Below are 13096 nucleotides of genomic sequence, written 5' to 3' on the forward strand. Positions count from 1 at the left end.
TCCATCTGATGTACTATCTTTCTATCTGATCTACTATCTTACCATCTGATGTACTATCTTCCCATCTGATGGACTATCTTTCTATCTGATCTACTATCTTACCATCTGATGTACCATCTTCCCATCTGATGTACTATATTTCTATCTTATGTACTATCTTTCCATCTGATGTACTATCTTTCCATCTGATGTACTATCTTTCCTGTCTGTTGCCCATGTCTTTACATCCATGTACAAGAGGATTACAGGGTGACGTAGACTGGCCGATACCTCACAAAATAGGATCTGAGCCATTCATAAAAATCAATCAAGAGGAAGAAATTTTAATCAACGCGCTCTGACATGAGTCACGCACATGGGAAACTCCGAACGACAGGGTTACCCCTCCCCTCCTTAAAGGCAATACATAGTTTGTTGCTCAAGGTCATATAATTGCTGAGATTGTATTTGTTTTTGGTGATAATTGGTCTATAGAACGAAATCAATTATCGTCATTTAGCTATGACTAAAGAGGACTGCTTAGATTAAGATTAACTGTCCGCCAGGACAAATCTTTCCCCCTTTAAGTTCTTTTAAGTTTTCATTATCTATTTTTTTACAGGATAATCAATAAGTCATGCACAGTCAACTATTCATGCGTTGCATTTTACCCTTATACGCCTACATTCAAATTTTAAATATTCAAGAAACGTATTTAGGAAGCCTTTTAATTTTACGAAAACTCTATCATACCTTTAAGTCTATAGTCGAAGGTAAGATTCTTTGAGGTTTACTTGACATCTACTGCAGATAGGAAAAGGATCATCAATGATTCATTTGTGAATGTGATTCATTAGAAATGCACTCCTCAATTAATAAGTTTCTCCTCCACCTCTTTTTAGAATTAGAGCTCTTTCTGCCGTCTTGTTCATATATTTGTTTACCCTTCATCCTCTGTCTGTGTCATGTATGTCTGTCTGCCTGTCTGTCTGTATATGTCCCTCTATTTTCTCGCTATCTCTTACTCTATCACTATTACTCTCTGTCTGCCATTCTGTTCGTCTATCTGTATCTATCCCTCCCTTTCTTTCTCTCTCTCTCGTCCCTTGCCACCACCATCTCTCTCTCTCTCTCTCTCTCTCCCTCTCTCTCTCTCTCTCTATCTCTCTCTCTCTCTCTCTCTCTCTATCTCTCTCCCCCCTCTCTCTCTCTCTCTCTCTACCCCTCTCTCTCTCTCTCTCCCTCTCTCTCTCTCTCTCTATCTCTCTCTCTCTCTCTCTCTATCTCTCTCCCCCCTCTCTCTCTCTCTCTCTCTATCCCTCTCTCTCTCTCTCCCTCTCTCTCTCTCTCTCTCCCTCTCTCTCTCTCTCTCTCTTTCTCCCTCTCTCTCTCCCCCTTTCCTCTCTTCCTCGTCCCTCTCTTAAAAACTACCGGAATTTCTATCATCTTAATTGCATTTACGTTGGGGTAAGTAAAGGATTAATACAAATGCAAATTACTTATCAAATAATTTTACGGAAACAGAAATAAAACAATACATAAAGATCAAGAGGTTTGTGTTTCCTTTCTTTTAAACAAAAGATCTACGTCAAAAAGAGAATCTCTATCAAGAGCTACGAGACCTTTTATTCGCCATGACTACGTCAAATAAGAATAATGATACATAAAGACCCAATTAAGGCTATATTAAGAAATATTCATTGAGATCACCCACGTCTTAATTAATCATCTTTGATACAGGATTCGAGTAACATTGATGAGAAGAAAAACAATGGCATGGATGGCGAATCCCGCATCTCCGAAATTAAAAATGAAAGAAAGGGAGATTAAAGATGGCTTCTTGCCTTATGACTCACTCCGTCAATTAAGGGATTTAACCTTGTCACAGTCCGAGTAATAACTTGAACTTTTCTCCTGAATTTTTCTTTAGAACTCATCGTGATGATGGGGGATGAATAATCTTGAGGTAAGTCTGTCTGCAAATTGGCACTGATTAGTCCGATATGTATAGACGCTATCTTCAGCTAGAGTGAGATAATGGCCATGAAGTGCAGGCTAAGAGCCGATGTTCAAGACGGTGATGTTTTTAGTTGATTCCCGAGGCGTCGTCATCTATACTCGATCGGCTTTGCTTGCTCACTTCGTGCAGGGGCGTCGCTAGCTAGCCACTTTGGAGGGAGGGAGAGGGAGAGGGCGTCGAACCAACCGCACAACTCACAAGTCCGCAGAGAATTTCGAAACGAGCAATGGATAGGTCTTAAGGTTTCTTAATATAATAATAATAATAATACTCAGCTTTTATATAGCGCGAATTACAAGTCTCTAAGCGCTTCCAAACTTGGAGATTATTACTACAGGGCTCTAGCTGTGCTGCCTTTACGGCGCGCTAGCATTACAAGGAATTAATTCCTGCCTAGTACCCATTTACATCACCTAGGTTGAGTGTTGCAAATTTAGATCGATGTCTTGGCTAAGGACATTAGTGCCGCGGCGGGACTCGAACCGCGGACCTTGTGATCGACAGTCCCACGACGTAACCACTCCAAGACGACACTTCTATGCCGAAAAGTATCCAAAAAAATACAATTTTCCGACAACAATGACCGTTTTCAGACAATGATCTTGATAGTAGGTGGGGGAATGGAGTTATACCCCCCTCTCATCCCTTCTATAAACAAGCTTTTTATTTATTTTATTCAACAAAAAAATATTTTTATTTCGTTTATTTCCATTTCCAACAAAATAATGTAAAGTACGTGGGATTGCTTTCTACATATTAAACGAATGAAACTTAACAATATATTTGTAATTGGTCCACAGTGTCCAACATGCATATAAACAGGTTGGTCATGAAGGGGACTGCTGAAAAACTGGGCTTGTAGATCCACCGTCGAAATTAATGAGGTTGATTGGAATCAGGTGATACTTCGTCGGCTGGCTGTCTCGTTGCAATTCTCGTCTACCTTCTCACCGGTCAGACTAGTACTAGTAATTACCTTGAACGTGATCAAATTCTGTGTTTCAGTCTTCGTCTGTCTGCAAATGTTTTATGTAAGCTCAGAGAGTTTTCTATATTAAAAAGTTCAAGGTCATGTATTCAGTAAAGTCAAAGTCAGTGATGTAGCCACGAGAAGGGGGGGGGGGTGATACATTGCCCTATGAAATGATAAAAACAAATCAACAACAACAACAATAACATGAGAGAAAAGAGTAGGACAGGCATTATACAAATAAAAGATGATATGTTCCCCGCCTAATATTCAGTGTATTGTGGCGTCGCATTTCACCCATCTCCTCCAATACACCAGTGCTCACCTCATGCTATACGCCAAAATGACAAAGAAATATGACCGTGTTCTTATTTTAAGGATAAATAAGCGACCATACACGCTGTGCGTTCTATTAAAATATGCCAATATTTGACAGTGTTATGTAATGACATTTTCATATAAAGATGTTCGAAGAGCAGCTGAATGATGTGAACATTCTTACGCGTCTTATCTTGCCTTTCCTCCCGTAGAGTAACACAACACCTACAGTCATGTAAACTAGCGGGTATCAAAGAATACCGATTAATATTTCACTCAGGTATGCGCATCGTTTGTCTTCTTTTTTCTCTCATAGCAATTTCACATTTCTAAATATAGGAAGTAGTTTTAGAGAGGAATAATATCCCCCGGCGGTAATGCGTGTGCAATGATTAGCTGACTGCAATCAACATTGAGCTTTGGAACGTGTGAGAGAGAGAGAGAGAGAGAGAGAGAGAGAGAGAGAGAGAGAGAGAGAGAGAGAGAGAGAGAGAGAAGAGAAAGAGAGAGAGAGAGAGAGAGAGAGAGAAGAGAAAGAGAGAGAGAGAGAGAGAGAGAGAGGGGAAGAGAGAGAAAAAAGAGAAAAAGAGAGAGAGAGAGTCAGACAGACATACAGACAGAGAGATGGGGGGGGGGGGGGTGGGAGAGAAAGATTTAAATCCCGAGTGAAAGCAAGCGAGAAGAGGACTAAAGAGAGAAAAATGGAAGATTACGAGCATGATACATTTTAAGTGAATTCTGGTCGTAGAATGCATTATTGAGAGCATTGAGAAGATGTGGGAGAAAGTGGGATCATAGAAAATATAGTATTTGATTAATATCAAGAACAAGATCAAGAGTATCAAGAGGAGAGAAAGTGAGAGAGAGAGAGAGAGGGAGAGAGAGAGAGGGGGGTCGAAAGACAAAGACAGAGAGAGAGACGGAGAGAGAGAGAGAGAGAGAGAGAGAGAGAGAAACCGACGGACAGACAGAGAGACACACAGAGACAGAGATAGACAGGTACAGACAGACATAGAGAGAGAGAGAAAATTACAAGTGAAAATCACAATCCAATATGTCAACTTTTGTATGATTCATGAGAGTCAGAAGTCATCATTTCTCAACCAAATTTTCCAACCCGATTCGAAAGATTTATATTTTCTCTCTCACGATTTCTTTTGCATCCAAGCAGAATTTGCCTGACAAGATGCGACAATCATAATCAGTCCGAACTTAGCCATCAATTTATCCGTCTACGTCCGGCTATCTCAAGTGAAATCAGACATAAAGGAGACAATTTGATCAATACCGTTTCCCCTATTTTTTCTTTCTTTTTCCCCCTTTCTTTTAGATATCCGGCAAACCCGATCAACCTAGATTTAGGTGATTTAATGACATGTATAACCAGTTCTGACCAGTTGAAGAATATAATGGTTGTGTGTTTTTATGTGGATTTATGAATATGAGCAGTGATATATTGCTCTTCATTTTGCATCTGTGTTTTTTTATGAGAATCGTGCGTTTCCCCCCTCTACTTAAGTTCGACCGATGCAACTATCTATCTGCCAGCAAGTGTGTCGACCTACTTACTTATCTATCCATCAGTAAATTTATCTAGCCATCTATATTTGAATATGCATTTAAATATATTATTTTGTTTATCTATAACCTATCTCTTCATGTTCCCAACTACCCATAATTTAATACATCTATTCCTTCATTTGCATGAATGTATGATCTAAACAATCATCATTTCTCGGTCTACCTATTTGTCCATTTCTTTCTCTTTATCTTCCTATCATTATATTATTTTGTGTTTGTTCAGAACTATCCGCCCTTATTCAATTATTATCAATTATTAATATACCAGATCTTTAACTTATCAACCATGGATACTGAATGAATCTATCTACATTTATTTAAACATCTTCTCCATTTTTCTATGAAATTGTATTTTCAGTCTTACACCATGCAAAGACCACAGTCATCTTTAGATGGAGAGGGGTTACATTCATGTTGTTAATGTTGTTGAATTTGTTGGCAAATGCACTGTTCTTTCTGTGATTGTGTCTACAAATCGAAAATAGCCCTTTTCCCTCGCTTTTATTGTGTGTGAAAATGATAGGCTAAGTTGTCCACCTCTCCCAACATTCAAAATAAATTACAGTGACGCCTCTAGTCTAAAAGACACTCATGTCATTGCGCATTTAAGCTTGTCGCATCCAGCCTCAATGCTCAACTCAACACACCTGACGCTTTTTAATGGTTTTAGAAAGACCATGTAGCATTCTCTCTCTCTCTCTCTAATTACCCGACGTGTTTGATTGACTAATTAGAACGCCATATGAGCCCGCTATACAAGGTCGAAAGATATTGCTGCTTGATGGTAGTAATTGGCGGCATATTAAAGTATTTTTTTGACCAAGGTCATCATTATCTAACATTTTTTGGTAGAGCGGCAATGGTTCTGGTTGAGGAATAGCCGGGGACCCGTTTCACAAAACTTGTCATCAGTGACAAATGACAGTCTTTGTTATAAGCTACTGAAATCCTTGCTTCTGATTGGTTATCAGCTGATATTTGTTATTTTTCAGTGAAAAAAGCTTTGTGGAATGGGTCCCTGAAGTCGTTTCTAACACATCGCTGGCATCAGGTGCGGGATGGAGGGAGGTGCTCAGGATAAGGAGATAATTATGATGATGGACATGGAATTGAGCGAAACTTAATGAAATAGAAAGAGTGTGTGTGTTTGGGGGGGGGGGCTATATAGAGAGGAGAGAGAGAGAGAGAGAGAGAGGAGAGGGGGAGAGTGTGTATGTGGGGGAGCAAGAGATAGATATAGTGTGTGGGGAAGAACACAAGAGAGATAGAGTGTGTAGGGGAGCGAGAGAGAGAGAGAGAGAGAGAGAGAGAGAGAGAGAGAGAGTGAGTGAGTTTGGTATTGAGTGCTTGCGAATATGATGATGATGATGATGATGATGAAGATTTTTTTCAAATATTCAATAAACTTGAAGTGGTTCGACAAAAGCCCAAATATCATATTGAACAGTTGATTACCATTCCTTCTGACAGTAATCATATGGCATATTCTAAAATATAATGCAAAATTATGAACTGAAAAATGACAAATACGATGAGAAAGAATGGCGGAGGTTGTAATCAATTACTACACTTCAAACTATTATCCAAAATATGAGGCAAGAAAAAAAATCTAGGTAATAGTAGCTATCGAATAAAAGTGACAATGGCCCGGATACAAAATAACCAAGCACCGAATCGGAAAATGTTGCAATCAACATAATTATGACTCTGATCAGACTGATACTGAAAAGAAAATTTTAATAAAGCGACAATGAATTATGTCATAATGCTTAATCTAAATTAATGTGTTTTTCCCTTATGTTCCCCGACCTTGGCTTTTCTCTCATCGTTTCAAAGCGAAGACCCTCGAAAAGTTCTTAATTAAATTAATTGCACAGACAAGGCTAGAATAAGAATTTAATCCGAATGCATTGCAAATGAGAGCTATCGAGCCGAGTTATAATAATTATTATGTGCGGTAAACCTAAAAGGTAGAGCGACAGACCAAGGTAAGCCGCATTCAACGTGTTTAATCAGGTAAGTTAGGAGATGTATTAATGCAATTGATTCAACAGACAAAGGCTAATATAATGCTAGAATCACAGAGCGAACGTAACACTGGTGTAAAGAGGAATCTAGACAAGGGGCGGATCCAGTATTTTATAAGATCGGGGGGGGGGGGGGGCACAATGAGAATGACGCACAGTCTGGAGGTATACACCATGTACAGGAACAGAATGTTGTGCATAATACGGGAGCGTATGTTCTTTTTCCTCATGATGCATGATTGTGATTTAAAGCTACACTGCGCTACTTATAGCAGCTTGCTCCCCCTATATAACAAACAGTGCCTAATCGGTGACCATCGGTCCCCCGTGATCCTCTTTTTCTTACGTTAATTGAGAGCTGATTTGATGAGATAACCACCTGTCCAGTGACCTTGCAGGGTAGTCTTATCCCTCCTGTTCACTAGTATTGATGGGTTTTAAAGGGGGTGGCAAAAATTGGCTCTGCCCCCAACCCCCACCAAAAAAGAAGAAAAAAAGATAACCGGTACTGATCTGAACAAGTCTCAGAGAATCCAAAATTAGACTGCAGTCCCCAGGTGAATCGACCTGTAATTATCAACGTGTTATTTCAATTACATCCATCACGTCAGCAAGCGGTGATTTCTAATCGGGTTTCTATGGCTATACCGCTCAGTACTCTTTAAGTCTCACCTTGATTTGAGTAACATGATGAGAGTGGTAATTGCGTTTTAATCACGATTAATGTGCGATTGAAAATCAATTTTGAAATCACATAACAATATAGCTTGAACCGGTAGGTTGAAAAGTGACGATGATGATATTGCTCGTACTTGTTTGCGACTATTATAATTATCCCCTTTGGGTTATTACCTTACCAGCCTCTAGTGAAAAGGTTAAAGAAACAAACCAGTGTCTAAATAACGAAGTTATTTGATTTTGTGAAAATTTTGTATTTCTTTGAACTACACTTATGTTCTGATTTCACACCAATGAAATTAAAATAGCTTTTGGTATTTTCCACGTTAGCAAAACTTACAAGTTTCGATAGCCTTTAATCAACACGAACTAATATAAATATCATCCTAGATACTGTAGTTTAACAACAGCATCAACGTTGTTCATTATTACAAATTGAGGCCACAAAGCTATACAGTATCTATGTGATAAAGCTAAGTTGTTATAAAATAGTAATTATTGAGGAGTGGAGTATGAAAGAAATCATAGTCTGGAATTACGCTAACATTCTTCTGCACAATATCTTTTTAGCATTAACAGCTTCATTCAATATAATCATCAGTGATTACCGATCATGTTAAATGACTTGATTGAATTAAGAATACAAGAACACGTATCATGCTCTGGGCTTCTAACTCATATCAATTGACAGGTCACATCACTTCGAACCTCGTACTTTAGTGAAAATACGACTGTGAATATGTCAAGTGATTGATAAACGATAATCAGTCTTTACTTCTGCAATGTCTTCATCGATAAATATTAACTTTCGTGTACCGCAAGGCTCCATATTTGGGCCTTTGCTATTTATTATACATATTATATTACGACTGTAAATATGTCAAGTGATTAATACATAATTAGAAATTTCCTGCATTTAGTCCATGTGTAGCCGAAAGCACACATTGTGTTGCCCTGAACATGCTGAATCATTTTGCTGTGCAAAGATTATTTTGTTTATCATAAATACCAGGCAATAAAATTGAAATCAGAATAATATGTCGCGCTTTATTGAATGCTCTAAATAATTGATGGTATGTACGTGCGGACCAAGTGACTATTATAGAAACAGAAACTATTGCATTGCTTATTCTGAGCCAACCGGCGTTAAAGTAGGAAGCTCCACTAAGATATAACAAGACTAGACCCAGCTCTCTCTCTTTCTCTATCCCTCTGTTTTTCATTAGGGGTTCTCAATATTGCATACATGATACTATAATTTCATTTCATAGACACGTCACAATCTAGATTATCACGTTATGTGGTCGGGTGTTCTTTCGGTCCACTATATTTAGGATAAGATGCTTGGCATCTGTCCCGAGGTATTTATAGCCTTCTCCTTGTTTTCCTTGTCCGCCATTATTACATAACCTACTTCATGAAAAGTTATAAAAGAGCGCGGAGAGTTTTAATTTCTGTATGTACATGTACAGACAAGGACTGCATTATTGATATCCCTTGTAAATTTGATGCTGTTCGTGTTTTCGTAACTCAAGAATGGAAAGTGGACTGGATGAGTTGGGGACTTTGTTGAATACTTTTAGGTGTAAGCTTTAATATTTCCCATTCTCAAAAACATAAAAGACAAATCAAGTTTTCACACACTTAACAAATTACAAAACTTAATACAGATATTGAACAGAAATGTTTCCAGCAAACTTCCTTATACCGGGGATGGGGTGGCTCCATAATTGGCAGAAGGATGATGGAAAATCCCATATATTTGTTTGAAGACTTTGATTTTCTCATTTGGAACAAAATGAAGAAGGAGAACAAAAGAAACGAGGTCCCACCGGGATTTGAACTCGGATCGCGAGATTCAGAGTCTCGAGTGCTAACCATTACACCATCGGACCGCTTATAAACAATTCCATGGTCGTCCTGATCTAGATCAAAAGACCGTTCTCCATTTTATTTTAATGTTATCATTCTGTTATTATTTCTTGTGCATTGAATGAACAATAAAATTACTTAAAAAAAAAAAATGTAAGTATTTAACGTTGATGATATATTAATTATATAACTTGTTTATCAATATTGTTCATGTTGCAATTAGTTGTAATTTTCGAAAACGGTCATGAAGAAATAAATAAATCAACATCAACATCAAATTCAACAAGGAAAACAAAAGAAATGAGGTCCCACCGGGATTTGAACTCGGATCGCGAGATTCAGAGTCTCGAGTGCTAACCATTACACCATGGGACCGCTTATAATCTATCCATTTTTCCGTCGTGGTTCAGATCAAAAGACCGTTCTCCATTTAGGTATATGCTATTTTTCTGTTATTATTTCTTGTCCATTGAACAAACAATGAAATAACTTTCAAAACAAAATAAATGTAAGTATTTAACGTTGATGATGTATTAATTATAGAATTTGTTTATCACTATGATTTATGTTGAAATTAGTTTAAAATTTTGGGAAAAGATCATGAAGAAATAAATAAATCAAATCAAAATCAAAGTCAAGAAGGAAAACAAAATAAGGGAGGTCCCACCGGGATTTGAACTCGGATCGCGAGATTCAGAGTCTCGAGTGCTAACCATTACACCATGGGACCGCTTATAATCTAATCTTCGTGCTCAAGATCAAAAGGCCGTTCTCCATTTAGGTGTGGGCCATTTTCGTAATGCATCCAAATTTAATTCATACGTCTTTGTTAAGTACCTTTATATACGGATTATGTCATTCACCTGTCACGAATAATTGTTTTTCAATAGTCAGAATGCAAATTGCATATATTACGTGTTGTTAGGTAGGGCTAGCCATAATGTTTGTCTTATCTAGCAACATCTAATGTATGCAATTTGCATTCGGACTATTGTGATAAAACTGTTCGTGACAGGCGAATTAAATAATTGGTATCGAGGCACTTCACAAAGACCTATGGATTAAATTCGGATACATTACGAAAATGGCCTATATATATTTAGTAAAAGGAGAATATTCTTTTGATCTGGAAATTATTAGTCTGTAAGTGGTCCCATGGTGTAATGGTTAGCACTCGAGACTCTGAATCTCGCGATCCGAGTTCAAATCCCGGTGGGACCTCACTCTCTTTTGTTCTACTTCGTCATTTTGTTCCAAATGTTAAAATTAAAGTGGCCTGTTTCACTGTGCTTTCCTAACCATAGCTACTACTGCAGCTCTCTCACTCTCTCTCTCTATCTCTTTCTCCCTCATATTTTGATGAAGTTGTAGGGCTATTCATCCTGACTTTTAACATTTTAGTTTTTAAAGAAAACTTTTCTTGACAAAAGGAGATGTTGCTTCCTGTTCTTGTCAAGCAGAACAAAAAATTTTACACTTAAGGCAATTCTCTCTCTCCCTCTCTTCTCTCTTTCTCTCTCTCTCTCTCTCTCTCTCTCTTTCTCTCTCTCTCACTTTGTTCGACCTTTTTACATCCATATTTGGGGTGTCTATGTGTACGCCAAGTTTGCTTTAAAAATGTACTCTTCTGATTAAGTTCATAATTCATGTCATATTTCACTTTATTGCATTTTAACTAAAAACTACCCAGCTTCTAATAGGGTTAACCTTTGCAGTCTGACGTTAACCTTTTCTTTCTCCAATCCACTTTTGAAGGTCATGCTATCATTTTCTTTTATGCATGACAGACTTTAGTTGGCTACAAAATATTCTGAATTAGTATCACTAACATCCTACCTTACATGCTTCTCTCCCAGACAGCAAGTCATGTTGCATGTAGATATTCCCAGTTCAAAAGTTTGGAACTTTTCTTTTTTTCCGTCAGCTGATATTTAGAATTTAAGAGAATGTTCCGGTGGCACAGTATTAATTTCATGCTTCTGATAGCCCTACAAAGCTCCGACTGTCTGCACCATTATTCTTTTCTTGATACTGTCTCAAGTAACTAGATTATTCATATTTCTTGTTATTAAATCTTACTGTACTTTTACCTTTTACGAACCCTGAATTCCATTTTCGTCAGCAAAAGGGTCATGCGCTTAATAATTTTCGTGGATGTCTTATTCTTTGATGGGAATCACAGTAGGGGTACATCTTTTTGTCGTTTCTTTGCACACTTCTGAAGCGCATGGTTTATCTTTTTATATTTGTTTCATGCTTGGAAGGTATGAGGCTTGTTCATCCCAGTTGTTCTCATTATCAAGTAAAAAAAAAAGTGGTAATTTGGATGGCTGTCATCTTTATTTCTTGTTTTTGTGTGATAGATCTGTCCTCATCTATATCGTCACCTCTTCGTATTTTTCGTACGATTTTAATTTCTTTCTATCCTTAAATTAATGTTCAGAATCCTTTTGACATAATTTGTATCTAATTCTATAAATTTCGCTCTTGTTATCTGCATTACAAAATAAATTTAAACTCGTTTTTAATATCCATCATTTTTTCTATTTTTAAACTACTCAGTTTGTAATTTTCCTATTCTAGAACACGTCATCTCATATAATCATCTTCAACAAAAGTAACAACCTGAGTGGCGAAAAAATCAACAGTGACAGCGACACCAATTAACATTACGATGCCGATGGCAATATTCCGGCAATATCCACATTTAAACGTCGACTGCATGTGAGAGTGTGACATCTACAATTCGATTATTTTCTGAAGCTATATTTAGGAAACTTCTTTCTCACTCTCTGGTGGGTAATTAAGTTATATTTCTTTCACAAGCCTTTTTCCGCGCGCCCCTTATTGTTTAGTTACCAAATTCTTCTAATGAATTTAATATAATACCCTAAGTATTCAATTACAGAACATGTTCTCGATAGTGGCACAAATTTGCAGTTGGTATTTTATAAGGATGCTTACGGCATTCGTTTAATGTTTGAATGCATTATCTCTGCGCCATTTTAACGAATCAAATATCACATTCAATCAGTCAAACACTAATCGATAGGAGTCCGCCATTTTGTTTTAATCCGATTACCGCATGATCACGTGATGTTATCTCTTTATCATCTCTGCCGTTCCATTAATTCATCATCTCGCTATATACAGTGCGTCCCAGAAAAAACGAAACCGAGAATCATCGATGTTTTATCATAAGTTAATCACAATTAAAATTAATAAATGACACATATTTGGAAAGCTTAGATCCTCCCCTTTAATTTGATGCAAGTCATTATGATGCGTATTTCACGCATGAGTGATTAAAAGCAATTTGAACAGAGGAAACCAAAAAGTCATTTGAACAGAAATTGAACTTTCTAGAAATGTGATTTTCTCCTTGAAATTCAGATATCACCCGCCAAATGACTTTTTGGTTTCCTCTCTTCAAATTGCTTTTAATCACTCATGCGTGAAATATGCATCATATGAGTTGCATCGAAATAAGAGGAGGATCTAAGCTTTCCAAATAATTTTTTTTTATGTGTCATTTATTAATTATAATCGTGATTAAGTTGTGATAAAACATGGATAGTTCTCGGTTTCGTTTTTTCTGGGACGCACTGTATATCAGACATCGTCTAAAGAACCATTAGCCTAGTTTCCAAG

General features: G+C 37.3%; 4 non-coding genes across 4 annotated transcripts; 1 reads left to right on the plus strand and 3 right to left on the minus strand.

Moving 5' to 3' along the window:
* Positions 1–9396: 9396 nt before the first annotated feature.
* Positions 9397–9468, minus strand: TRNAQ-CUG. Its single transcript has one exon. It is a non-coding gene; the product is annotated as a tRNA-Gln (tRNA).
* Positions 9469–9748: 280 nt separating this feature from the next.
* TRNAQ-CUG lies at positions 9749–9820 on the minus strand. The gene has a single exon. It is a non-coding gene; the product is annotated as a tRNA-Gln (tRNA).
* A 283-nt stretch (positions 9821–10103) lies between these two features.
* Positions 10104–10175, minus strand: TRNAQ-CUG. The gene has a single exon. It is a non-coding gene; the product is annotated as a tRNA-Gln (tRNA).
* Positions 10176–10594: 419 nt separating this feature from the next.
* Positions 10595–10666, plus strand: TRNAQ-CUG. The gene has a single exon. It is a non-coding gene; the product is annotated as a tRNA-Gln (tRNA).
* The last annotated feature ends 2430 nt before the right edge of the window (positions 10667–13096 follow it).

Source organism: Strongylocentrotus purpuratus, unplaced genomic scaffold (genome assembly GCF_000002235.5).
Source record: "Strongylocentrotus purpuratus isolate Spur 01 unplaced genomic scaffold, Spur_5.0 spur5_scaffold_8, whole genome shotgun sequence".
NCBI classification, from domain to species: Eukaryota; Metazoa; Echinodermata; class Echinoidea; order Camarodonta; family Strongylocentrotidae; genus Strongylocentrotus; species Strongylocentrotus purpuratus.